Here is a 12,595-nt window from a genome sequence, read left to right as displayed (position 1 = left end):
CACTGGTGCCCAGAGAGCCTGGGCCCCCTCAAAGCCGCTTCAGTGGACATGGTTCTCGTTCTCTCTCTCTCTCTCTCTCTCTCTCGCTCTCTCTCTCTCTCTCTCTCTCTCTCTCTCTCTCTCTCTCTCTCTCTCGCTCTCTCTCTCTCTCGCTCTCTCTCTCTCTTTTACTCCCCTGGTTCTCCCCAGCCCTAGCCAGGGAGACATCCTCTACCCACCTCCAGCTAATGTGGGGGGCATGAGTTTGCAGTGTCTCCTGGTGCCCTGTGGACAGGAGCTCTAGTGCATCTGACTGGGAGCTTGCTCTGATAAAATATGGCTCTTAAGGGATGGAGTAGGGAAAAGTGAAGAAAAATTCAAAAGGAGAATAAATGCCCTAAACCCTGAACCCCTCAAGATGAGAAGATGGCCCAGTGGGGCCCAAAGTAAGAGATCAATAAAAGACATTTTTTTAAACTCCGTTCCATGCAAACTGGCACTTCCTGTGGAGCTACAAAGGACCCTCCTCCCCTATATCATCGATCCCCGGTTTTCTTTTTGTGGCCTGTGGAATGTAGGGGTTGCTGTGGGGCAATTTGCCAGAGAGCTGGGAAGTGGGAAAGAGGGGATGGTTTTCCTTAAATCCCAATTTAATTAACCCAGGCAAGAAGCCCCTCTGAAGTTGGATGTTGGGTCAGCCACCCTGTTAAGAGTAGGGAGGTAGTGGGGAGAGGGAGGAAGAGCCTTCTTCAGCTTTGGCCTGGGAGAACCATCAAGGGGCTCACCCTCAGCTCTGGCCAGTTGCCCCTAAGCGTCCAGAGGCTCCGGGGAGATGATTGTTGCTTTGATTCTGTGTTATATTGTGTTTTTTTATTTTTGGTTTTTTTTGTTTTGTTTTTGTTTTTGTTTCTGTTTCTGTTTTAACCCCAAGTGCTTTTTTGGTATCTTGACAAGTGAGCTTTGGTCAAACCTGTGCCTGAAAGAAAAAAAAACCCTCAAGATTTTGAGTGTTGTTAGTTGTTTGTTTATTCTGTTCCATTCAGTTCTTTCTTCCTTTGTTTTGTTTTTTAACTTGCAATATGAAGCTAAACTTTAACCCCAAATAAACCCCTTTCCTCCCTCCCCTCCCTCACCCCTTTGACTTTATGGCAAGTTTAAAGGGCAGCACGGAGTTCTTTGCAAGTTGGAGAATGATGAATTCCCATTGCCTTCACCCCCGCCTTGATCCCCAGCCCCACCCCGCACCGAGACCCCAGAGGGAGTCACGATATCCAGCCCCTGACCCCAGAAGACAGACCCATTTTCTGTGAAACATGTTTCATTTTTTTTCCCCTTCTTCCTCTCAAACAGTGGTGTTTTCTTTGCAGCCATTTTCATCTAGAGAGAAGTCTCCAACAGGGTCATCTTGGGTCAAGTCATTCTCATTTCTGCACTGTTAGTGAGTTGTATTCAGGAGTATTGACCCTAGACTTTCCTAGGGATTTGGGGATGGCAGCCCTAGGTTCTGAGGTAGCCCCTCCACAGTGCCCCTTACTGGTGTTTGTTTTGGCTCTGTATCCAAAATATCACCAGGATGCTTTGGCTTGAGGGCCCTCTACCCCTTTACAGTGTCTCTCCATCTCCCCCGTGCTCCTTGCTAAAATGTGCCTGGTTTGGGGTACCCAGCCCGGGTAGAAGTCAAAGTCAGTATAGTTGTGAGGTCAGGAAGCGTGGTCAGGGGATGGAGATCTTTGCTTTCCTTTCCTTGAGATGAGGGTTTGTTGCATGGTCCCCTTCCTTGTACCCTGTACCCCGACATTCTAGCAAGGACAGTCCTCTGTCCTCTCATTCCTTCCGACTTCCCAGCTATCTTCAAACCAAAATAGACAACCTACCCACAAGGGCAGGCGGAGCTCCCTTGCCCCCATGAGGCATATATCAAGAGTGGATGCCCTAGTTTCAAACTTGCTTCAATTCAGCTGATATCAAGTGTGCACCTCCTATGTGCTTAACACTGTCCCAGGTATAAAAGAAATAGAAGGCACAGTCCCTGCCCTCAGGGAGCTAATGGACTTGGACTGGTGACCAATCGACATTTTAGACCCCTCTTTTTTTCTTCCTTGATTTCTTTCTCTCTTCCACCTCTCCTAACCCCCTCTTTGTGCCTTTTTTCTTCAAAGAATACTGATGGGATCCTCCTAAGACCCAGTGACCGCTGGCCACGGGGGTAGGCAAGGTGGAGAGGAGCTGCCTTTTGACTTGGATTGGCTGCCCAATGAGTGACTTGCCTCATCCAAGGCCCTAGTCCTGGGGTGGGGAATTTAGAGGGTCATTTGGCTCTGCCCCAGGCCCGAGGGGACCTCTCTAACAGACAGTCCAGTCTCCCTGGATATTTATGAACCAGCTGAGGACCTGAGTTGGGCAGAGCTCCGGTCCCCACCAGCCTTCCCCCTCTAACTCCTAGACAACTTCACTCTCAGTATCACCTTTGTTTTCACCTCACCGGCCGTTCGGAACAATGTCATCTTTTCTCGTGATCAGCGTAGAGTTTATTTGTTTATTTTCAGCTTATTCATTCAGTCTCAAACAGTACTAATCCTGACCCCCACCCCTACACCCCCCAATCCAATTTGGTTCCCCTTTACCCACCCATAAAAGAGACCATCTATTCACAGGACTTCAGGGGAGAGGGAGTCATTTTTTTAAGTTCCCCCATTCAGTCTTGCTCCCCAGCCCCCCAAAGCTGGCATCAAGGGCAGACTTGAAGTTTCTAAACCCCATGCCCTCCCCCCCACCATTCCCACATACCCCTGCAACAGCCACCCCTTCTCCCTCTGTCCCAGAGCAGGACACCCTACTGTACTTTATACTTGCCTGCCATAACCCAATCTCATAACGTGAGTTACTGACAGTGGTGGTGAGTGTGAGCAGTTATGTCTTGTTGTCTTTTCTCTTGCTTGGTTGGGGCTGCTGTGAGAGAGTGTCTCTGAGGCACCCTTTCCTGCCTCTGTTACACTAGGATCTGCACACCTCCTCTCAAACACTCTTCTGAGCACGCTCAGCGGGAAGGTTTGTCCTCACCTATTAATCCTCTCAGTGTCCAGCTTCCTGTTAGTAGCAGCTGGTTTGCATGTTTTTGCTTGTTCAGATGAAACAGTTCAAGAAACAAACTCATATCCAACTCTCGAGAAATGTCTTTTTTTGTACACTTTATTTTTATTTTTATTTTTTAATTATTACTTAAAACTCCGAAACACCTGTCGTCCAGTACAACATTTCACACCTCCCCTGCCTGTTCTTAGATTGATTGTATGTATCTGTGGGATTGAACTAAATGCATGCACTGTAGTCCATGTACCGGTAGTTGTAGCTGTAGTTATAGAACATGCATTGTTGAGTTGATATTACAGGTCTCCATCAGCTCGGCCTAGTACAGCCATCTAAAGCATAGCCGTGGGTTGACAGAAAGAGAAAGGTTCTCCATGTTTTCAATGTTGCCAAGGCTTGGATCCATGTTCTCTCCATCAGCCACCACCACCTCCCTTCACACTCCCTGCTCCCCAGTTTAAAACTGGGCCACCACCCTCAGCTCTCTAGGCCTTCCCATCATGACCTCTATTAAAACCCGTCTGGCTCAAAAAAATTTTTTTTTAAAAAAAGGTGGGGGGAAAAGAAGTAGATTCGGAAATTAATCTTAAACTTTACTCTATGTTCTTTTTCTTCTCTGTATTATTTATTAGTCAAATGGATTTTCTTTTCTTTAAAAAAAAATTGATCTCTGGATATGGTTTCTTGAAGCCCCTCTCCTCCTTCCCCCTTCCCTTTCAGTAGTCTGTGTCCTATTGTCATAAAGCAAGTCAAGCCCCCATCGATGCTTCAGCAACTAAGTATAAGGAAACACTTTCCAAAAGCAGGAAAGGGTCTTGGTTCTCCAGTGTGCACAGAGGTTATGCATACATCAGGCCCCAGGAGATGTTGGCTTCTACTCCTCTCAGGTTAGCTGGAGGAAAACAAAAAAGTTGTTTATTTTTATATTTAAGAAGGACAAACTGAGGAAAGTTCCTTATGCCCTAATTGATTATAGGGTTTCTTAGAAGATGAAGGTCTTTGGCTGTTCCCATAGCCTTGCCTTGAAGAGAGCCCCCCCACCAATCCATACATAGATGCTATTGGCATTCCAGAGCTTAAGGAAAGCAGATCTAGGCTGGGTGGGACAAGAGCTGTCCTACCTTGGCCCTGGGGACATTGCTTAAGCTGTGGCCACTCAGCAAGGTGTTTGGTCCTGGAGCTGCATCTCATAGCCATCCCCACTCTCACTCAAGTCTCTTTGTAACGGGTCACCCATCTTTGTGAGACCCCTGGATGAGACACGGCAGAATCCATGGGCAGAGTCAAGCTAACTTACCTATTCGAGGGTCAAACCGGATCCCATCAGCATGGCCTTTGATCAGCTGAACTAACCTGTCGTTTGCGTGCTTGTTTTAGGGTATCCACGGCACCTGGGGAGGAGGAGGGAACACTCACATAGCCAATGAAGAGATTCCAGTTTGGTATCCTCTTAAAAAGTTGGGCCCTCTGTTTAATGGAGCCAGTACCCAAGTAAATGAAGCCCATAGCTAAAAGTTAGTAGAGCAGCAAATTGCCTGGGGTGTAGGAATTACTTTTCTGCCTGAAGCCCAGCACCTTCTGGTTTATAGTTAGATGCCTGTTAGGTTCTTAAACAATGGCCCCATGATAGGCTGATTTCAAGATGACATGCTACAAACCTTTAGACTATATCAAAGTAAGAGATCCGGCGTGGGCTGGGGTAATTAGCTTAAGGACAATGCATGCTATGAGTCAGTCTTTCACCTTGACTAATACCTAGTCCAGGCTGGAAATAGAATTACCTTTGAAAAAGGTTCTAGATAATCGTGTAGATTGAAGAGCCTGCTTCTGACTCTCAATGCCCGAGTCACCTTGGGCGAGTCACCAAACCTTCTTTGGCTGCAGTTTCTGTCAAATGAGGGGATGGCTTCAGAGTCTCCTTCTAGCTTTACATCTCTGATCCTGTGATCGTGACTAGGTTATCATAGGGAATTCAGATGCCTTGTTGACCAGGTTGAGTATGCATGATATGGTAAGCACCATGTTGGATGCTAGAGACACCATAGGACTCACTTTTGTGGATAAGGAAATGGTTTTAAGACAGAAATAGGATGGGATAGCTAGGTGGCTTGGTGAATTGAGAGCCAAGCCTGGAGGCAGGAGATCCTGGGTTCAAATATGCCCTCAAACACTTCTTAGCTGTGTGATTCTGGACAAATCACTTCGCCCCCATTGCCTAGCTTTTACCACTTTTCTGCTTGGAACCAATATGCAGTATTGATTCTAAGAGGGAAGGTAAGTTAGGGAAAAAAAAAGATAGGAGGGAGAAATGGTCAGGATAGATGGGCATGACTGGAATGGAAAATTTATCAAACTGAGGGCTCTCAGGAATCCATACTAGGACTGATTTCCTTGAACATTTTTCTAAGTGAGAAGGGAATGACATTTTGAGGCTCGTGGATGACACTCATCTTTTCAGGGTAGCACAAGGCTAAGCTATTAGGGATAAGTTCCAGGAAGAGCTTGTGATGATGTCTAAGTGAGCAGAAAAGTGGCCATTGGCTTTCATCGTGGGTAACTATAAAATAATATATTTAACAGAGAAAACAAGGCAAAGGAGACTTCAAGCATGATGGGCTTTAAGTGAACAGTTTTGCCATCTAGGAAAGTGGCCTAAAAGTCATTGTAACCTCCTATCTCCTAAAAGTACAGTCTAGCCCTTCAGCCAAAGAAAGCCAACCCAGTTCTGGGCATCAGCATAGGAGACTTTAGAGCATTGATTCCCAAAGTGGGCGCCACCGACCCCTGATGGGTGCTGCAGTGATCCAGGGGAACTGTGATGGCCACAGGTGCATTTATCTTTCCTATTAATTGCTATTAAAATTTTTTAAAATTAATTTCCAGGGAGCTAAGTAATCTTTTTTCTAGAAAGGGAGTAGTAGGCCAAAAAAGTTTGGGAACCACTGCTTTAGAGTAAAACCAGAAAATGTTATACTGTCCTTGACCAAAACCAGGATGTGGCCACGGAAAAAAAACTAATTATAAGTCTGGTTGCTCTACCTCAAGAAGAATGGAATCAGATGCAGTCAACACAAGGGCAAATAGAGTGATCAAAGAATTGCATCATAGGATCAGAGATTTCGAGCTGGAAGGGCAGTGAGTCTAATCCCCTTCCCTAAACACCCCCCCCCAACACACACACACACAAACACACACACACACACACACACACACACACACACACACACACACACACACTCCTCTCTGTCTTCCTATTTTTTAGAACAGGCTTAGAGAGATGTGTGACCTGCCCAGGAACATACCACCAGTAAGTATCTAAAGGCAAGATTTGAATCCAAATCTTCCTGATTCCAATCTTTTGTTAGTTCTGTCAGAGAGATAGAATATCATTGCTGAGTGATCGATAGCTCTCACCCAAAGTGAGAGTTCTTATATGTAAAATATAATATGGTAAACATTCATTAAGTGCCTACTTAATAGGGCTAAGTCCTGGAGAGATAAATAAAAAGAAAGACAAAGAAATAGGTGGAAGACTTTGTTCTCAAGGATTCTTTGGATTAATGGGGCTGGAGGAATAGGACTCCTCTTGCAAGCTGATACGTATAGTCATGAGGAGGTAGGGATAGAATTAGGGGCTTCTAGGTGACACAGTGGATAGAATGCCAAGACTGGACTCAGGAAGACTGTCTTTCTGAGTTCAAATCTGGCCTCAGACACTTACTAGCAATGTGACTCTGAGCACTTCACTCAACCCTGTTTGCCTCAGTTTCCTCATGTGTCAAATGAGTTGGAGAAAGAAATAGCAAACCACTTCTGTATCTTTGCCAAAAAAAGAAATCCCAAAGCGGGTCATGCAGAGTCAGACATGACTGAAAAACAACTGAACAAATTGCAGTATTACTTTGAGGGCAACAATGGAGGGAAAAAATAATGATCGAGAAGAGGATTTGTGAGATTCAAGCCAAGTCAGACCATTTCTGCCAGCAAATAGGAAGACTTGCAGAACAAGGGGCCATCAAAGGGCACTAGGAGAACTTCCCACTCTATAAACCTAGCAGTCATTCCTCCTCAGAGGGAATATGGACTACCACTGTGTGGATTCTTATCTCTGAAGTGAAAAATGGTGTCTAAAACAAGAGAAGAGTGGAAGACAGGCTAAAATCTCACCCTCAGTCAGAAGGCAATAGTGACAGCAAATGTTTCCTCACTGATCCTAGCCCTGGGACTGGCTGATGCTGGAAAAGTTATTTTGCTGCCCTGTCTCTTGAATGCCTGACACAGAATCACTGTAGATCACTGTAGGGGAAATGAACAAATGTATTTATCGAATCAAAGTGATGAGAAAGAACAACATTTAGAAAAAGAAAAATATAGATATATAAATCAAAAGGCAATGAAATAAATGGCAGTCTCTCACATACAATAGAGAAGGTGCTTTCCTGAGTGGAGCAGATAGGACCATCCAAACCTTCTCACCTCTTGCAATAAAGGAAAACAGCTGTTTCCATGTTGGCAACCCTTGAGTCTTGGGGAGAGGGAAGAATCTGGGAAGGAAATGGGACACAGGGAAAAAAATATACCAAGACCTTGTGCTCCCATTGGTCCTGCCTTGAACTGACCAAATCACTTCCCCTCCATGTTCTTGAGTTTCACCTACACAATGAAAGGACTGATGGAGATTATTCCTGAAGTCCTCCCAACCCTGGTTTCTATGATCAGGACCCAGAAGGGAATAGCCTTTAGCTAAAAACACTTTGTAAACCATAAAGTGTGATGATAGAAAGGTGAGCTATTATTAGTCAAGCTGTGTATTGTACTCTGGAATTGCCTAGATCAGCTGCAATCCCAGACCTTGAGATACATGTGAGTTTCTCAAGTCATCTCTTTCCCAGACGCCTCCAGTTTCCCGCAAAGCATCATTTCCAGAGGGCTGTTGGCATTTCTAGTCCAAATGACATTGGGTTGTCCTTCACAAACAAGATCTGGCAGACAGGATAGCCTCAGTAAATACTTGATCCTGGACAGATTGGAACTGGAAGGTATCTTAGAGGTTATGTAGTCATAGAATCACAGGATTAGAGCAGCAACACATTAAAGAAGGCAACGAGTCTGACCCTCTCGATTTATAGATGAGGACATTGAGGCCCAGAGAAACGAAATGATTTTATCAGGTTCACCCAGCTAGCACTCATCTGAAGCACTATTTGAGCTCATGTCTTCCTAATTCTACGTTTCACTGAGCTGCCCTGCCCACCCGCATCATTTGACAATTCAGGAAACTGAGATCAAGTTGAAGTGATTTGGCCAAGTTCACACAGACAATAAATTGCAAAGATGGGAATAAAATTCAAGTCCTCTGTCCCCAAATCTGTTGTGGCATAGAGAATAGAGAGCCAGTCCTAGAGTCAAGACACAAATTGTTTAGTCGATTAGTTTTTTCCACCTCTTCGTGATTCAATTTGAGGTTTTCTTGGCAAAGATACTAGAGTTGTTTGCCATTTTCTTCTTCAGTTCGTTTTGCAGATGAGGAAACTGAAATGATGGGGTTAAGTGACTTGTCCAGAGTCACTTTAACATAGTTCCTCCTGAGTGCTCTGTCCACTCAGTCACCTAGCTGCCAGATTCAGGCATGCCTGAGTCCAAATGAGACTTCAAGACACTTCAGGAGCAGCAAGGCAGCTCAGTGAATTGAGAGCCAGACCTAGAGATAGGAGGTCCTAGGTTCAAATCTGACCTCAGACACTTCCTAGCTGTGTGACCCTGGGCAAGTCACTTCACCCCCATTGCCTACCCTTACCACTCTTCTGCCTTGGAACCAATACACAGTATTGATTCTAAGACAGAAAGTGAGGGTTTAAAAAACGGCCACTTCAGACAACCTTCCACTTGTCCCAGTTTCCTCATCTGCATCCTTTCTAGAAAGGCAGCAATACAGATATAAAAAAGGGGGCATAGTACCTCCCTACTCCCAGGGCTATTGTGAGGACTAAGTGAGAAAGTAACTGTAAAGTGCTTAACCAAGTATCTGGCACATAGTAAGTGCTCTCTGAATGTTAGTGCTTATTATTGTACCATGTGCTACTGAAACCCACTCTTAGGAGGGTTGTGTCTAAGAGTAAACATGGTTGCACTGAATTCTCTGTACCCACTGTGTGGTTTTTAGGCACAGAATGATACATTAGAAGGAAAACTGACCCTGGAGTTAAAGTTCAGTCATTTCAGTCGAGTCTCTTTGTGATTCCATTTGGGGTGTTCTTGACAAAGATACTGGTGTGTTTTGCCATTTCCTTCTCCAGCTCATTTGACAGATGAGGAAACTGAGGCAAACAGGGCGAAGTGATTTGGCCCAGGTCCCAGAGCTAGTGTCTAATGTCAGATTTGAACTCAGGCAGATGAGTCTTCCTAGGAGTCAAAGGACCTAGGTTCAAATCCCACCTTTGATGTTTACTCCCTGGGCAAGTCCCTCTACCTCCCTGGCCCTCAGTTTCTTCATTTGTAAGGTCTCTTCTTTCTGTCTTTTGATCTATGATCTTAAAATCAGGAATGCCTGCCAACCAGCCCATGCAGTGACCAAGCCCTGACTTTTCATTAGCACCAGTTGCTCCAGTTGGCCACAGTTTTACCCTAATGGTTGGCCCTCTCAATCTTCAATCCAGTAGTCTGAGGTTGGATGCCCCCATTTTTATATCTGTATTTCTGCCTTTCTAGAAAAGCCCAGGCTTCCTCCAGAGCCCTGCACAGATCTCAGTAACCTCAGCGAATTTATAATAATCTGCTTGGCTGCCAGCCGCTGACCTCAGCTTCATTCATTTTCCAGGGCTCTCAGATCAACTCTATTGTGGATAAAATACATCAGCTTTAATCAATAATTTTGTAATAGAAATACTGTGCACTTGATAAATCAACTCCAGTGCAATTAGTGACCAGCCCCGAAGCCTAGGCTTAAGTATAAGTTAATCCCAAAATGAATGGAGTAGGAGAATTTTAATGGTCTTTTCAATCAGTGGAATTATTTTCAATGGGCAACACATTCATGGCTTCCCAAGCTGGTCTGACTTCCCGAGTGCTCTCTCTTGACTTGGGCAAACAGAGTCTCCCCCAGAAGCCAGACCCAAGTGGTCGTTGAAGCTGGCTGATTGTAGACGCCGGTCAACAAGACCAGACCGTGCTGAGGTCAAGCCTTCTTTTAATGTGTCAAGACTGCCGTCTCTCTCTGGGAGCCCTAAGACAGGCAGAATCCCTCTCCCCCTCACCCTGGCATCCTCTGCCAATTGCTGTCGTTTATATAGTGCTTTAAGGTTTGCAGAGCACTTTATGCACATTCCCTCATTTGATCCTTGCAACACACCTGTCAGGTAGATGCTCTGATTGTTCACATTTTACAGACACAGCTATTAAGTGTCTGAGATCAGATCTGAATGCAGGAAGATGAGTCTTCTTGGGAGTCAGAGGACCTGGATGATTAAAATTCCACTTTTGGTGCTTCCTCCCTATTTGATCCTGGGCATGTCCCTCCCTGGTCCTCAGTTTCTTCATTTGTACAGTCTCTTGTATTTCTCTCTCTTTTTCTTAATCCTTTACTTCTGTCTTAGAATCAATGCTGTATTTTGGTTCCAAGGCAGAAAAGTGGTAAGAGGTAGGCAACTGGAGTAACTTACTCAGGGTCACACAACTAAAAAGTATATGGCGGGGAGGGCAGCTAGATGACTCAGGCCCAGAGACAGGAAGTCCTAGGTTCAAATCTGGCCTCAGACACTTCCTAGCTGGGTGACCCTGGACAAATCACTTAACCCCCATTGCCTAGCCCTCACTGCTTTTCTGCCTTAGAACCAATGCACGGTATTGATTCAAAGAAGGAAGGTAAGGGCTTAAAAAAAAAAAGTATGTGAGGTCACATTTAAATTTAGGATCTTGTATCTCCAGGTCTGGCTCTATCCACTGAGCCACCTAGCTACTCCCTCTTTTGTCTCTTGATTTTTTTTTTAAGGCACAGAGAGGGAAAACAATTTGCCCAGAGTCACACAGCTGTTAAGTGTCTGAGACAGGATTTGAACTCAGGACTTCATGGCTCTAAGTCTAGCACTCTATCCAGTGCACCACGCAGCTGCTCAGACCTTGAGCATCTCTGAGTTTAGAGAATGGCATATTGTCATGGATGTAACCAGAAATACACGTGACCTTTTGGAAGATTTTAAATTTTATTTTCATATTACTCTCCTCCCATTTCCAAGTACCTCCCAGAGGTGGCTAACAGTACCAGAAGGTCCAGAGTGGACTCACTTCTCTTCCCTGCCTCAGTTCAAGAATCACTTTCCAGATCACAAATCTAAACTTTGAAGCCTGGGTTGTATTTGTGGCACATTTTAAATAGTGGATTCTGCGTGACATTCCTATAAGGTAATCATAGAAAAATAAATCTCAACTGGCAGGGACCAAAGAGGCCAATTAGTCCAACCCCTTCATTTTACAGGTGAGGAAAATAAGGCATAGCATGTAGTTTGGCAAGTTTGTGGTTTGCCCAAACACTCAACTCCGTTCAGTTTAACAAGCATTCTTTTTTTATAAGTGAGGAAACAGAGTTATCAAATGACTCACTTATGGTTTCATAGTTTCAGGCCAGAAATTGTAACCCAAACTTTGACTCCTACTCCAGTGTCTGTCCAGCACACCACAGACTCTTTTCTCCAAGGCCCTTCCAACTACTTCATCCTTAAAGAACAGATGGAGGTGGACAGCTAGGCTAGTGAATACAGAACCAGGTCTGGCCTCAGACACTTCCTAGCTGTGTGACCCTGGGCAAGTCATTTAAGCCCAGTTGCTTCCCCCTTATCTTGGAACTAATACTTAGTATTGATTCTAAGACAAACGAGAGAGAGAGAGAGAGAGAGAGAGAGAGAGAGAGAGAGAGAGAGAGAGAGAGAGACAGACAGAGAGAGACAGAGAGAGACAGAGAGAGAGAGAGAGAGAGAGAAAGAAAAATGGAATTTCTATCTGGGAATCCCCTGCTTAAGATCCTAAGGTCTCTTGTTTACAGATGAGAAAACTGAGGCCCATAGAGGTTCAGTGACTTATCAAAGGGCTCCCAGGTAGGCTGTTCAGTCTATGGCTGGGGTTAGGGAGTTCCTAAAGTCAGGGGACTCGCTGTCATGATAATCTTAAACCCAGAGTTTTAAGAGCCTGAACAAATGTGGCAGTCATGGATATGGTGAGGAGAAAACAAATAAGAAATATTCTCTGAGCTGTGAATTCTTTTCTTCCCCTTCACCATGAACCTCACTCTCCTGCCTCCAAATCTCACCAATCTCATTTCACCTAATTCCTTTCTCCCCCACTTAATTAAGTCTGTTTGTTGTCCCTGCATGTAACTTCTTTGTTCTCACTCCACTGCCTCTGGGTGAGTCATTTCCCTCCTCCTTCTGCCAGGTGACATCCTTAACCCTTTCCAAAATCATTCCAGGAGCTCACCTGTGCCAGGAAAGTGTCTAACCCCACCTGGCTCTACCTATTCTTTTGTTTAATGCCCTCCAGG

General features: G+C 44.9%; 1 protein-coding gene across 5 annotated transcripts in view; it reads left to right on the top strand.

Annotated features, from left to right (window-relative positions):
• Window positions 1-12,595, top strand: part of MSI2 (musashi RNA binding protein 2) — an 84,394-nt gene that overhangs the window by 37,910 nt on the left and 33,889 nt on the right. The gene's annotated exons all lie outside the window — the stretch shown is intronic.

Source organism: Gracilinanus agilis, chromosome 4, assembly GCF_016433145.1.
Source record: "Gracilinanus agilis isolate LMUSP501 chromosome 4, AgileGrace, whole genome shotgun sequence".
Lineage (NCBI taxonomy): Eukaryota > Metazoa > Chordata > Mammalia > Didelphimorphia > Didelphidae > Gracilinanus > Gracilinanus agilis.
Note: the sequence above shows the minus strand (reverse complement) of the source record. Positions and strands in the feature narration are given on the sequence as shown.